Source organism: Podarcis vaucheri, assembly GCF_965113315.1.
Source record: "Podarcis vaucheri genome assembly, chromosome: 4".
In the NCBI taxonomy this organism is placed as follows: domain Eukaryota; kingdom Metazoa; phylum Chordata; class Lepidosauria; order Squamata; family Lacertidae; genus Podarcis; species Podarcis vaucheri.
The window spans coordinates 33,980,651-33,996,144 of NC_138762.1; the positions used below are offsets into that span (position 1 = coordinate 33,980,651).

A 15,494-nucleotide genomic window follows, 5' to 3' on the forward strand; every position below is an offset into this window, starting at 1 on the left:
GCCAAAACAAACGTTCCCCAGAAAGAAAACAGGATTTGAAATAGAGGACAGCAACCAAATAAAACATTTGCAAGAATGAGGGATGTGGAAACTGATTGCCTAGAAGTTGGACTACAACTTTCATCATGCTGGCTGGGGCTGATGGGAGTTGGAGTCCAACAACATCTGGAGAGTCACTGACTCCTCAACCCTGACAACCATGAATTAAGAGGATGATGCAAATAGAGAAAATACTGTTGCACGACACTGCAGTTTCCAAGCGGTGCAATATTCCAGGGGTTCCAGTGCTTACCTAGGGTTTGGCTTCCTCAGAACAAGGACAGCAGAGACTGTGGTGTTTTTATGATATATGGTTTATTTACATATATATCTACACCCTGAGCCTACGATGAAGGGGTTCACAGCATTAATACCCCAAGAGGGTCTTGCTTCTCCCATAGGCATAGCCTTGAATTCCAGCAGAAATCAGACATGGCTCTGCCACTTAGCTGCCCAGCCTACTTCCTGTTTCTAGCTTATACACCTCAACTCTATCTTTTGTCTTTCTAACTGATAGTTGAGGGAGGGGACTCTTAATGCCCCATACTCAGGGAGCCATTACCAAGAAACATGTCTCCCTATTCTAGCAATTGGATTCTTGTTGGATCCAGAAATTAGAAGACACTCAAGCATATAGCCTACCCCTTCCCCAAACTCACAACAATACATTCACCAAACCAAAGGTTGCTTCATTAGGTGGTCTGGTGGCTGCATAGTTCACTACATTGCAACCAACTGAACACAACACAACCAAATTCCGGACCATCTAATCTCTCACAATGCCAATAAAACTAAATTATATATATATCTATATATAAAGGACTTGGAAGTGTGATGCTGACACAAAACCCTACACTAACATTATGCAAAAAAGCAACAACCAAAGAACATTACCCACAATCTCTCTCCCTCTCTTTTCCCCAACCGCAAGATGTATTTCATACCAAATTCAAACAAACTGTGAAAAAGACTATGAATTGAAAAAGGAGACACTATATGTACTTTCCTTTTTTATTTGTTTGTTTAAATACTTTAATAAAACTTTAATAAAAACTAATTTAAAAAAAATCAGTAAAATATTTGGTGAGAGTAATAGAGTTAGCACTGAAGAATGTCTGCACATGCACCAAAGAAGCTGTTCACCAAAATCTTATTTTGATGAGAGTTTCATAGAGAGTAATTAGCTAACATCAAAGTACACTTGTGAATGTTATTGCAATGCAGACCAGAATGCTGACTTTGCATGAGCAGAATTTAATTTTACATTCTGAGCCAGGGAAGAACCTCGGGGAGAAATGACGCTCAATTTAAAATACATCCAACAGTTACAAGCTGGATGATTTCTTATCCCAAAACAGGTCATAATTAACTTTAGTGATGTCTCTAATCAAAAGAGGCTGGAGAAATGCTCTCAGGACCACCTTTACAAAGAGGAAAAGTCTTCCATGCTGTGCCACGCCATACTTCTAATTTGCAGGTCAGGTTGGAATACCCTGTCATGCCATCAGAAGTAATGCATTGCCAAAAGCAAATGGCTGATACTAGGCAATTGGGATTTTATTTACTGTAGTGCCCCTAATGGCTCCTAAAAGATTTTCTTAATTTTTAATAAGTTACATTTTATTTCAGAGTAAGAGAATGAGTGAGGCTTCCTGAACTTTAATAAACACTTTTGGATTGAAGCTTTAAATTACAGAGTACACTACTGGCTTTAAACTGAAGTAGAATCATCCATTATTTATAACCACTTATAAATATTAAGTAATCCACAGAGTCATTATCTAATACTTGTTCTTCATTGCACAAAATCTATTTGCTGCATACATGCCTGCATATACACACATACACACGTTTCTGTACAGGCTGTAAGCTTGCTTGTGCCAAGTTATTGCCAACATAAAGGTTCTTGTTTTATCTATGTGGCCTTAGGCTTCTTTCTCTGCAGCACTAGAAGCTTACCTTGATCCCAGTTTATTCCTTCTTCTTGAGAGGTAGTAATTACAGATTGCTTACAGATGCAAATTGAGATGATTTCTTTAGCAATAGACCAAACACAGACTAAAAGATGCGGGTTCATAATTTGTCCTAATTTTTTACAATATGAATTTACAACTGTCACATTTAATATAAAGGCTCCCAAAGGTAACAAAAATACATAAATCAAAACTGGCATGATATAGATAGTGAAGATTCTCAGGTTTAAATTTCTAAGTTTTAAAAGATCTAAATGTCAGGATTCTAACAGTGGAATATTGATTTTAGGAACTTTCCCCATTTACGTTAAAAAAAAAATCCCGAAGATTTCTTCATGGATTTTATGGTATTCAAACACTTTTTCCCCCTGCTGAGCCTGTCAAGTAGGCACCATTCTGGCCTGTAAGATATTAGGACTCTCCTGCTTATCCTTAAAAATTATGCTTCCCACTCACAAACTGCACTTGTTGCACCTGCAGGATGAAGGCAAAGTGAAGAATTCAAAATTCCCCTCCACTATCTCCCTCTGTAATGTCAGTAGAAATCAGTGTTCTATGAATGGATGGATGGAAGGAAGCAGTTCCAGGAAACACCCCCAGAGAATTGAAGCCTAGAGCAAGATAAATTTTGAAATCAATTGAACTGATGTTTACAGGACCGTCTTTACCTAGGGGATGCAAGGGGTGGGGGCACCCGGGCACCGAATTCGGGGGGGGCAGCAGGCACCCACCACTGAAGCTGCTGTTGTTGTTGTTGTTGTTGTTTAGTCGTTTAGTCGTGTCCGACTCTTCGTGTCCCCTTGGACAAGAGCACGCCAGGCACTCCTGTCTTCCACTGCCTCCCGCAATTTGGTCAGACTCATGTTTGTAGCTTCGAGAACACTGTCCAACCATCTCGTCCTCTGTCGTCCCCTTCTCCTTGTGCCCTCAATCTTTCCCAGCATCAGGGTCTTTTCCAGGGAGTCTTCTCTTCTCATGAGGTGGCCAAAGTATTGGAGCCTCAGCTTCAGGATCTGTTCTTCCAGTGAGCACCCAGGGCTGATTTCCTTAAGAATGGATGCGTTTGATCTTCTTGCAGTCCATGGGACTCTCAAGAGTCTCCTCCAGCACCATAATGCAAAAGCATCAATTCTTCGGTGATCAGTCTTCTTTATGGTCCAGCTCTACCTGTTAGGAAACAATAATTTTGATCAAGCTAGAAAAACAAAATACATATATACCTAGGTATTACCGAAATGTATACCTACTGTTTCACTAAAGGACTTCCGACTTTGTGCGCTCATTTACAAAGATGCGCCATGCCAGCGGCAGCGCTTGTCATTCACAACGGTGACACTCATCAGATTCAACAACAGCGCTTGTCATTCTCAAAGGCGCTGTGCACGCAAAATTAACTCTTACATCATAATAAAAGTTAATTTGGGGGCTAAACTAAATTTGGGGGCACTGGGTGGATCTTTGCACTCTGGCGGCGCATATGCGAAAGACTGCGCTGGATGTTTATTTATTTATATTAAAATTTTATACCTTGTTTTTCCATGAACTGGGTCCCCAAGTGCCTTACAAAATAAAAGCATGCAACATACAAAATTCAAAACATAAACTGAATATCTGAGGACACGACTCTTCATGACATGAAACATTCTTCTAGTCCATGGGGGAACCAGTAATAATGCCCCCCATATGACCTCAGTGATTGGATTGGGACATAAAGGGTAAGGCAGACCTTAAGTTATCCTAGGGTTGCCATACAGTGGTACCTCGAGTTACGCCTCAGGTTACAAACGCTTCAGGTTACAAACTCCGCTAACCTGGAAGAATTAGCTCGAGTTGAGAACTTTGCCCCAGGGTAAGAACGGAAATCGTGCGCCGGCGGCGCAGCAGCAGCAAGATGCCCCATTAGCAAAAGCACGCCACTAGTTAAGACCTGTTTCAGGTTAAGAACGGACTCCGGAATGAATTAAGTTTGTAACTAGAGGTACCACTGTATTTCAAAAAATGAGAATCCAGAGCTTTTTTTTTACTTTTGCCCAATGTTGCCCAAAGTTGTTTTGCAAAATCTAAAACAAAAATTAAAAAATGAAGTTTTTGAACTATTTTTTAGGAAATTTGGCAAAATCTAGACTTCCGACATGGGTTGCCGTACGTCCAGATTTTCGCAGACATTTCAGCGATTTCTGCCTGAACACTGCTTCCGACTGCCATATTCCAGCTATGTCCAGGAAATTCTGGACATATGGCAACCCCGTGTCCCTCTTCCAATAAAGGTTATCCAGCAGGGCAACCAAGGCTGATTCAATCCCAAAACCTGCACCTGGACCCAGATTAAAATGGATCTAGATAATATATTTCCTCCAGAAACACTTGTAGCTGTTCTTCCATAATTGGCTCTATCACCTTACCCTAGTTGAGAGTTGTTGCATCTTTCAGGTTGGCAGGCACCACACAGGTGCTTATTACAGAATAGTTAGATAATTACATGACTATTACATAATATTTGAACAGTACTATGTAAATTTGATAAAACTTCCGTTTCCTGTGGCATCCTTGTATAAAGTCTGTAGTATCGTCAACCCACTGTGAATTTAATTTTCCATCACTTCTTATTCCCATGAGTGCTAAGCTAGTAAGAGTCTTGAACCCTGTTATGTACTGAAGTTCTCACCCTGGGCCAGCAGGGGGATACTGTAGATAGTTATGCAAATGAAGGATCGAAAGTGATGTTCAGTGATTGGATAGTTTGTATGCAAATGAAGGATTGAAAGTGACATTCAGTGATTGGATGGTTTTAGAAAGTTGCTACAGTTACGTTGTTCTGGAGCTCTATATAAGCAGGCTGACTGAGCTCCTCAGTTCAGTTCTGTTCTGGCCTTTGAATAAACAAGTGCTGTTTGAAGTATTGCTGTGTCGTCTGATATGTTCACCCACAACTTAACAAACCCTCCAAACCATATGGGAAAACACACAAAGCTATTGTATTTAACTACAATAGTAAGCCAATAGTAAGGCATAACGTATATAAACAATACAAGAATTCTAACCTATTGTTGTTCTACAGTAACAATTCCCCACCCCTGTCCTTCCCTTCATTATGTTCCTCATTATTTTAGATTTTAAGTGCCTTTGAGTCAGGCACCTACATAACACAATATATTTTGGTTTCTACAAATTCCCAGGCAGCAAGATCGTAGTAGACAGACAGTTTTGTGCCACTATGTTTTTAGGTATACACTGAATATATTTTGTATGCATTTCATGACTGTGACAAGTCTGTGATTGCAAATGTGTATGACACAGGTTGCTCCAGACAGTTACAGTTCTCTGTGAAGAGTATATTAGGAGCTACAATTGCATTTTTCACCATGTAATGTGAAAAAAAGACTTTAGGAGATCAGGCTACAGATGCTTTTGAGAGGAAAACAGGAAAATAGCATATCATGCACATTAGCAAATACATTTTACAATATCTAGGTCTTTTGTAAATTTTCAACAGATGAAGAGGACAAGGCCTAAAGGGCAAAACTGGGAATAAGAAAATGTGCTTTAAATGTTTGGCGTGTACTCAGCCTATGCAACAGAAGTTCAGCTCCGTCAATGGAGCCCAAGCACAACTGGGAACTGTCACTTACATAACAGCCACATTTCTTCAGTGCCGGTGCATTAGCAAAGGGTACTTTTAAAATGCTGCTGAAAATGCATAAGAAGCGGAGATACTTTTAAGTGGCTGTAATGCACTCATTCCCATCAATACAGGAAAGAAGAAGCACAGATGCACACAAAAACACAGCTCATTTTCTTCGCTTCCAATCTGAAGCAGGTCACAGCTATGCAAATCCCCTAATTTCCCAGATGTGGCAAAACATTACAAAGAAATCAGTCGGCCTTTACTCTGACCTTTGCCATGGTATTTACAAAAGTTGATTACCGTGTGTGTCAGGTGTGCTCCATCTTCCTGCTAAACTTGGTTAGGATCAAAGCTTTTTCAATCAATACAAATAGGTCAATGAATGCCCCCCACCCCACCTGAAAGAATCTGCATGAGGGGGCCATAACATAGCTCTCAGAGGTTCTTTACATGAGCCATTTTACCCTACCTTGAAACAAGCACTGTATATGGCACCACACTCTCCATTTAAAAAGTAGCGATTACCTCATCAAATGCACCAGCTGCATTCAGCTTCCAAACCCAGAAATTGGTGACTTTCATTCGCATAATGGAACATGTTCCAGCCTGTTTCTGCTCTGTATATGATTCATTGTTATTTGCCCTTTCTTCACCAGTTTGCCATCCAAATTCTTCTAAATGTCATTGAGAAGTAATGTAGAGGTAAGGTTGGATAACTATTACTCTGGCTGGTTTAGGACTTCTCTTCACCTACTGCCAAGAAAGTGAGGCACATTAACTGATAGGCATTAACTATCATAAAATAAGCCTTGAGCATTTAAATAAAATCAAAAGGTTCAAAAGAAAAAAAACACTTTAATACTAATGGCCAGTAATCATGGTACTCCTCCCTTACAGTACTGAGTCTGTCACAGGCCACCATATAAACGATGATGAACAGACAATGCTGAGGTTTGCATGAGTTTCAGGCCCATGTAGGAACACATTGCATGGACTTGCCCATTCTACTGCATAAATTCTGAACGTTTTCCAAGATGGCTGTCACAGGAACGGGCATATGCCATAATTCTTGAATGAGTGCATGTATGAAGTAAATTTTGGTTGCAAAATATAGGGATTCTTTTTATTTAAGTTGGGTAAAAGACCTCTTATTAGTCACTATTACCACCAGTACAATCTAGAAGACATGATTCCTGGACTAGAAGCAGGAAGACTCATGTTCAAATTCCTGCTCATTGATGAAGTTTGCCAAGTGCTCTTTGACTGGCTGCCATCACCATTCCTTGTTTTAACCTGCCCCTCCCAGACTGTTGTAAGGATAAGTGGAAAAGGGGACATGTATGACACCTTCAGCTCCTTGGAGGAAGGGTCAAATGAAAATGAAGCAAACATATAATAACCACTGAAATTAGAAATTTAAGCAACCACATTTTAAACTGATAAATCCAAGTGCATGTTTGAAATGCAGTTCTTTTTAAGGTGACACAGCTCTTCACAGTTGCATGAAGCACAGCAAATCATGCTCAGCCACTTGTTTTTGCACATTCTTGTGTGACATGTTTTGCATATGGTCATCCTGCTTCTGTTGCGGATAGTTTCAAGAAGATGAACCAAACGAAACAATGTGAACTTATTCATTTTTAATGTCGCTGTTCATTCTTCACTAATAACTCCCAAGCTGCAGCCATATTTACTTTTGTCAGTGCCCACTTCCTCTTGGTTGCAAGTAGCATCTTCAGTCCCATGTGACTTTTGTCAGATTGCTCTTTCGCTTCACATTGTACATAAGCATTGCATTATATTATAATTTTCTTTGGTTCATATATAAAACTAAAAACCAAGGATTTTGCTTTTATTGTGAGTGCTACATATAGCATATCCATGTAGTCCATTTTTCAGATAAGTTCATTATTTCTGAATGCCCCAGTTTGAGGCAAATTTGTGCTAAGGCTTCAGAACTGCTAAGGATTATGATATAGTATTATGTTCTCTATCTCGACCATTTTGGTTTCAGAATTTCAGGTTGTTAAAACACACTAATTAGGTCTCTACAAATTATAGAAGATTATTAAGGAAGATTATTACAGGCAGTTAATCATTAAGGGCAGTTCTCCTCAATTAGGCATCACAAAGCTCTTGGCTTTCCAGGAGAGCAAAATACCTTCTCATTAGGTAGTTATAATGGACTCCATTTTGGAACTTGCTTTCTGGGTGTTGGCTGTCTTTTTTATGAGCACAAGCTTTGGCAGAAAGTTCTAAGATATGGTAGGCCAGTGCTTAAATTACTGGGATACTAGGGGACATCCACCCATCTACCTTTTGTACTGACCTCCTTATCAAAATTGGGAGGATTATCGGAAACCTATATTCAGCCCCCAATAACCCAAGCATATGGTGCTGGAGGAGACTCTTGAGAGTCCCATGGACTGCAAGAAGAATAAACCTGTCCATTCTTAAGGAAATCAGCCCTGAGTGCTCACTGGAAGGACAGATAGTGAAGCTGAGGCTCCAGTACTTTGGCCACTTCATGAGAAGAGAAGACTGCCTGGAAAAGACCCTGATGTTGGGAAAGATCAGAGGACGAGATGGTTGGATAGTGTTCTCAAAGTTACCAGCATGAGTTTGACCAAACTGCGGGAGGCAGTGGAAGACAGGAGTGCCTGGCATGCTCTGATCCATGCGGTCATGAAGAGTCGGACACGACTAAACGACTAAACAACAACAACAACCCAAGCATTGGGGCAGGGGCAGGAAATATGACGTGCTGTCTGGGGAGGAAGAGAGAAGCAAGGAAAAAAGTTTAATTCCAACCCAAATCTTATTGGATGCAATGGTTTCATGTGTTCAGCTGCAGAAGAGTCAGTCAGTGGGAAGCCTGGAGATTCCAATGTTCCTATTGCATACAGTCCGAGGAGGTAGATCCACAAGTTTCTCCAGAATCAGGATATGAAGTGAAGGTGCTGTGTGCCTTGTCTGATTTGCTAAAAGCAGAGCCCCTATGGAATCACAGCTTATGAACTAGTCTGCTTACTGAACAAGGCCCTATTTACATATCACTTTGTCCTCTATTTCCATTAACTGATTGCTTTTCCTGCAACCCATATTTTTTATGTCCATGCCTACGTAATGGCAACCATAATGAAAAAGAACAGTTCCCCACAAATTCTTCTCTTCCTGCCTCTATTCCCTTCCTCCCCTCCAGTTGATCCTACATCCCCTGGACATTTAGCTATATAGTACTTCAAAAGAAATGCAATGGCTGGTGCTTCAGCTTTTGTTCGTCTCTAAGCCATTACCTTAGAGCTGTCTGGACCTTTCTAAAGGGAAGATTGCCACACCCATCGGCTGGTAGAAAAGCAGGATTGGGAAACCATGAGTTGGCACAGAAAGAACAAGGTTTGGCTTATTTATAGGTGTGTAATAAATTGTCCCCAGCAAGTCAAAGGTGTAAATCAGTCTCTATCGCTATAAACAGACACATAAAAAAGAGGTTTTTAAAATGAATGCCTCTTCTGAAACGCCACATGATAGCGCATGCTTTTTCCTAGAAAGAAAGCCCTGTGTGATCACAGATCACATTTTCTCCTAGTGGAGGGAGAATGTTGCCCCCTCTTGACCAATAACTGAAATGTCATACGAATGTAAAGTATCCTGCAAAAGGTGTCTCCTATGCGACTGCATCCTCATCTTTAGGACTATACCCATCAATTGCTTATTCTATAAAGTCAACTCCACTTGAATTTTCCACCATCACTTTCACTCTCCTTTTCAGTACCCATGCTGCTGTTGCGGCATCACTTTAGGACCTCCTAAGGGTAACAGTGACAGTCCTTCTTGCCATGACTGCAAGGCAAGAAAAAGAAAGGGTGGAAGGAAAGGACTGCAAATGGTTTTGGGAGGTCTCCAGACCTTATCATTCTCCTTAAGACACAATCAGAAGCATGCTAGGCATGGTAGGGTCCTGAGCTTTAAATAAGCTAATTCAGGCCTGGTCCAAAGTGAGCACACACAAAATGCTCATTACAAGTGAGCCTGTTCTGAATCTGGCCCAGGTAAGCTCTCAGAGAACTAAACAATACTGATGTGCCATCCATAGACATTGATTTAAAGAATGGCAGGTCTATAGATATCTGAAGCAGTGGCGTGCGGTCAGTGCACTAAGGGGACTAGGCTAGTCCTCTAAATGTTCCTGGTAAATCAGAGTATTAAAGTATTAAAGCCTGGCACCTCCTTCCCAAAGCCCGGGATGCTTCTGACTGGCTTAGGGAGGGAGGCAGGCGTGATGCTATGATGGAGTCCAAGAGCCCTCTTGCCATCTTCCCAAAGCTTACTCAGCTTTGGGAAGGAGGCAGGAGGGCTCCAGCATGCTGTCAAAGGCCTAGCTTTCCCTTCCCAAAGCCCAAGAAGATTCTGCCTGGCTTCTGGAGGCAGGTATGATGCTCACGCACACGACATCACCCCCATCACCCTCACAAGCCAGCGCCTCAGTTCCCCTACAAACAATTCACTGCACGCCACTGATTTGAAGGGCCACAGATTCCCCATCCCTGTTGTAGAGGGTTTTGTGAATAGTGTTCTGTCCTTCCTGATTTAACCAGGAACAGCAGATTAGAAGACAGTCCTGGAAGGGAGAATTAACCAGCAACTGCTACTGGACCGCTAGTTGGAACAAGGTATTTGTGTGAACTAGCTTCTGTGTAGCCAGGCCCTTGAACAGGTTCATCACTGTGGCTTGATTGCCCACCATTTTAGTAACACGTGTGTCATAATGAGTCAGAACTTTTTGTCAGTGTCCCAAGGATCCATTTAAAGCAGGGGTTGTCAACCTGGTCCCTACCGCCCACTAGTGGGCGTTTCAGGGTTCTAGGTGGGCGGTAGGGGGTTCTACAGCACAAGCTGAATCCTCCTTCCATCGAACACTGGTGGGCGGTAAGGAAATTTTACCATCAAGAAAGATGCATTAGTGGGCGGTAAGTATAAAAAGGTTGAGTACCCCTGGTTTAAAGAATTGCATCCATGAGGAGGTGGGTAGGAATCTGATTTTAACAGCAAAAGGCACATGCACAGAACCACAGTTTATCTCCTTGATGCTTCTTGAACCTGAGATCATCTTTTTGAGTGCTGGATGTGTGATAAGGACACAGCTGTAGCTGTGGGATAAAAACGGCTATAGTGTTAGTGTATGAGCTCCAGCTCTTGGAGTTCCTTTCTTCATCTCAACAGAGTTACACAGAAAGTCTTCTCATGTCTTCATGGCAACAGCGGTCCAGCCCTCTCTTGGTGAATTCCTATGACAGGAATAACCACCTCACCTATATTCAGATATCTGCTCCATTCAGCCATCCGTTCAGAGAGACAGACTCACACTCTACCACAGCTCCTCCAGACATGCTCTGATAAAGAAACCTGTTGCTGGGGAGAATTCTCATTGCTAAGCAGATGTTTTAGGTGTGCCCTCAAGGATGTGCTTCAAGGCCATGCTTCAAGGCCAGTTTCAAGTTTATTTTGGCAATACACCAACATGTAGCTCATTGAAAAAACACATGATTTGCATGCAAATGGTTCCAGGATCAGCTCCTGGCATCTCCTGGTACGGCTGGGGATATCCCTTACCAGAAACCCTAGACAGTCAGTGCTAATCAGTAGTCAGTACTACTGAGCTACAGTGAGGGGGGAAAGTATTTGATCCCCTGCTAAATTTGCCCGTTTGCCCTCCAATGAAGAAATGGCCAGTCCATAATTTTAATGGTAGGTTTATTGTAGTAGCTATACATCAGCCTCAAAATCTTACTGACTTGGAGAGGATCTGCAAAGAGGAGTGGGACAAAATACCTCCTGAGATGTGTGCAAACCTGGTGGCCACGTACAAGAAACGTCTGACCACTGTAATTGCCAACAAGGGTTTTGCCACCAAGTACTAAGGGGTCAAATACTTATTTCACTCTTTATAATGCACATCAGTCTCTGGCTTTTGTCTTCTGGGTTTCTGAGGGTTTTCCTGTTGTTATTCTGTCTCTCACGGCTACAATAAACCTACCATTAAAATTATGGACTGGTCATTTCTTCGTCAGAGGGCAAACGGGCAAATTTAGCAGGGGATGAAATACTTTCCCCCCCTCACTGTAGATGGAACAATAGCCTTGCTATGTTCCTATGTATGTGGATAGGAACCATGGAGAAGTGAATGTGGGGAAACTTCATCACTCCTCCCCTCTATCACAACCCTTTCAAGGCACCCACATCCTTCTTTCTATGTAATTAGAAGACTTCTGTATTTGAACACACAGGACTGCCTGCCACTATAGCATCTAGTTTGGCCCTTGGTTCTAAATCAGGGGGTGGGGAACTTTGGTCCTACAGATGTTGCTGCACTACAACTTCCATCATCCTTGACCATTGGTTATGCTGGATGCAACTGATGGGAACTGGAGTCCAACCATATATTGGAGGGCAACAAGTTCCCTGCCCATGATCTAGCTGATTCTAAGAAAGGACGTGAAAGCAATACTACGGAGAGTGGTGTTGTATTCTCTCCAGAAATAACCTGTAATAAACATTTTTAAAACTCTGAACTAGATAGGAATAATGAATTAAATAACATAGCATCAAGAAGAAAAAGTCATCTAAAGCCGCTGCAGTAGTATATATGCTGATGAAGCATCTTCATAGTGAATGAAAATTGATCCTGCTTTAAATTGGAATCACTCTACTAAGGTACATCAAAATTAATGCAGTACAAGTGTTCCCACAGCTTTCTATTAATTGTTATTATTTATTTATTAATATTTATCATTTATATTTATTAGCCACCTCATAAAACTATTTCTTTACATAAAATGTAAAACAAGATTAAAGCAGAACAAAAATATAACAGGTCATATCCAACTAAGTCAGCAGAGTAAATCCACTGAATCAATGGACTTATTTAATGATTTAAATGGGTTTATTCCGAGTATGGCCAATAGTGAGTATCACCCAGTCTACTCAGCAATGAAGCCAAAATACCACAGCACTTGACTACCAAGGCAAGACTTGCAGATATTTGAAGTCTTACTGGAGTTGTCCACCAGTGTGTCTTTGACCTGGTGGTGGCAGCATACCGTATTGGCCCAAATATAAGCCGCACCCAAACATAAGCTGCATCTTTAAAATTGGAGGGGGGGAGAAAGAAAAATAATACCTGAATATAAGCAGCGGTGGGGAGGCTGCGTGCCATTTCCCCACGCTCCCAGGCTGCTCTCTGGGGAGGGGGAGCCACGCTGCTTTGCAGGCGGCCTCCCCCCCCCCTTCATTCTGATGGCTCGAGGGAGGCTTTGGAGCGGTGGGCAGGCTAACCCTAACCCTAACCCTTTGCCCCATGCTTTCGCGCTGCTATGGGGGCCGTTGGATCAAAGGGGAAGAGGCCGCCAGTAAAGCGGTGCGACCCCCCCCCCCCGCTCCCGAGAGCAGCCTGGGAGCACGGGGCAAAGGCGTGCAGCCGCCCACCACTCCAAAGCCTCCCTCGAGCCATTGGAACAAAGGGAGGATTTGAAGCAGCGGGTGGCTGCGCTCCCAGGCTGCTTTGGGGGGGTGAGCTGTGTCGCTTTGCTGGCGGCGTAAGGTCCAAAATATAAGCTTCACCTTAACTTTTCACGATTGGAATGTGGGGGGAAAGTGTGGCTTATATTTGGGCCAATATGGTATCTGCTGTATCAATGGTGTAGCAGGCCTTCTGCCAAATCCTACAGTCCCTCAGCCAGAGGGTCTTCAGTATAGGATTGCAGCTTGAAGCAAAGCTTTTCCACAGGCAACCAAAGAGAATGCAACTGGTTCATCAATCTCAAATTTCTGTGATGGCCTGGGAATCTGATTCAGAGGCTGAACCAGAGGAATCCCAGCCTGCACAGCAGTCCCCGCCTCCAGGGCCGGCTGAGCCGGGGCAGGGCCTTGAATCTGTGCCGGATCCTCAGGAGCAGACACCAGATGGATCCACTCTGGCTCCGGGGGTGATTGAGGACCCATTGCCTGCAGGTGCTCCTCTCCCAGCCCAGTCAGGGGGAGGTGAGGCTGCCTCTGGGTCCTGTAACCCTCCAGCCTCTCCTGAGCTGCAGAGGCTCAGGGCAGAGAGGCGGAGGGAACTAAGTTCTGTCAGGAGGAGTGCTCGCCTTAAGGCCAGGAGAGGCGAGTCACCTGTGGGCCAGGACCGTCCTAGGCCCCAGAGGAGATAAAGGCCAGTCAGCCCAGTCCCAGGTTGCGGGAAAGACATCGCTGGAAACCTGTTCTTGCCAGCACCTTGACCTGCTCTTCTGGAGTTCCTGACCACGGCCGACTCCTTGCCTTGGACCCCGCTTCGCCCTTGACAGACCCTTCGCCTCCAGACCCTCGACCCAGGACCGTACTCAGACCACGCCGCACGGTAAACACCCCCCCCCCCGGACCAGAACAATTTCCTTTTTCAATTTTCTCTAGTGTTCCCAATTTATTCCTTTTCAAGTCAATGGATACACACACTTGTCATGAAAGTATCAGTGTGGTTTGGTGGTTAGCACATCTCACTCATTAAGTTCACTGGGGTGACCTTGTGTGAGCCACCATCTTTCATCCTAGCCCATCTCACAGGATTTCTGAGGGGTTGAAAGGTGGGGGAAGACCCATCAGGGTTACCTAAAGCTCACTGGAGGAAAAGCTCAATATAAATGTAATAAATGAATGTGTCCTCACTTCGCTGGGGAAAATTCTGCATTTGGATTTTATTTTAGTTTTTAGTTTTCTTAAGATCCAGCTTGTCACTGTGTGATTCTAAGGAGTCAGTTCATGGATAAATTTAGGATTCTTCACAATGAACCAGAATTTTTGCTGAGAAATGAGAGCACCCAGAATAGACATTTATTTTTATTCAGTCCTGTGCTTCATGACAGGATCTTTGGCTGCTCTATGAAGCTCCATCTAAATCAGGCCTTCACATATTCTTCAAAGTCTTTAGACCTATCATTAAACATGTGGGCTTCCAATACTCAGCAACTGCTTTTACTTAATTACCAGTTCCAATATTCAACTATCTTATACACATCTACTTGGAAATAAATCCCTTTGATTTCAATTAGGCTTTCTCCCAGGTAAGTGGGTAAATATTGTTGCATGCCACCCCAATTTCTGAGAAGTGCAAGATTCCAGGGGTTCCAGGCATCTGTGTTTCCTTCAGAACGAGTCACAAAAGAGACTGTGTTGTCTTTATGATATATGGTTTATTTGCACATATCTACAACCAGAACCTAGGGACGCGGGTGGTGCTGTGGGTTAAACCACAGAGCCTAGGACTTGCCGATCAGAAAGTCGGCGGTTCGAATCCCCATGACGGGGTGAGCTCCTGTTGCTCGGTCCCAGCTCATACCAACCTAGCAGTTCGAAAGCACGTCAAAGTGCAAGTAGACAAATAGGTACCGCTCCGGCGGGAAGGTAAACGGCGTTTCCGTGCGCTGCTCTGGTTCGCCAGAAGCAGCTTAGTAATGTTGGCCACATGACCCAGAAGCTGTCTGCAGACAAACGCCAGCTCCCTCGGCCTATAGAGCGAGATGAGCGCGCAACCCCAGAGTCAGTCACGACTGGACCTAATGGTCAGGGGTCCCTTTACCTTTTGCAGCCAGAACCTATGTTGGAGGGATTCACAGCATTAACAGCCCAAAGGGGTCTTGCATCTTCCATAGCCACAGCCTTGGATTCAAACAGAAATCAAGCATGGCTCTCTCTCTGTGGCTTCCCAGCCTGCTTCCTAACCTGCAGCTTTTCTTCCAACTTCCAGCTCACATCACTCAACTCTCACCTCTGGTCTTTGTCTTTTCAACTTCCAGCCAACTGAGGGAGGGAACCCATCCATTTGG

At 43.3% G+C, this 15,494-nt stretch overlaps 1 long non-coding RNA gene across 2 annotated transcripts in view; it reads left to right on the forward strand.

Annotated features, from left to right (window-relative positions):
* LOC309531861 overlaps positions 1-3,141 on the forward strand; it is a 30,850-nt gene extending 27,709 nt beyond the window's left edge. For both annotated transcript variants that reach the window (XR_014219488.1, XR_014219489.1), the window contains one exon: positions 2,781-3,141. This is a non-coding gene — a long non-coding RNA (uncharacterized lncRNA). The remainder of the gene's footprint in view (positions 1-2,780) is intronic.
* Positions 3,142-15,494: the final 12,353 nt, after the last annotated feature.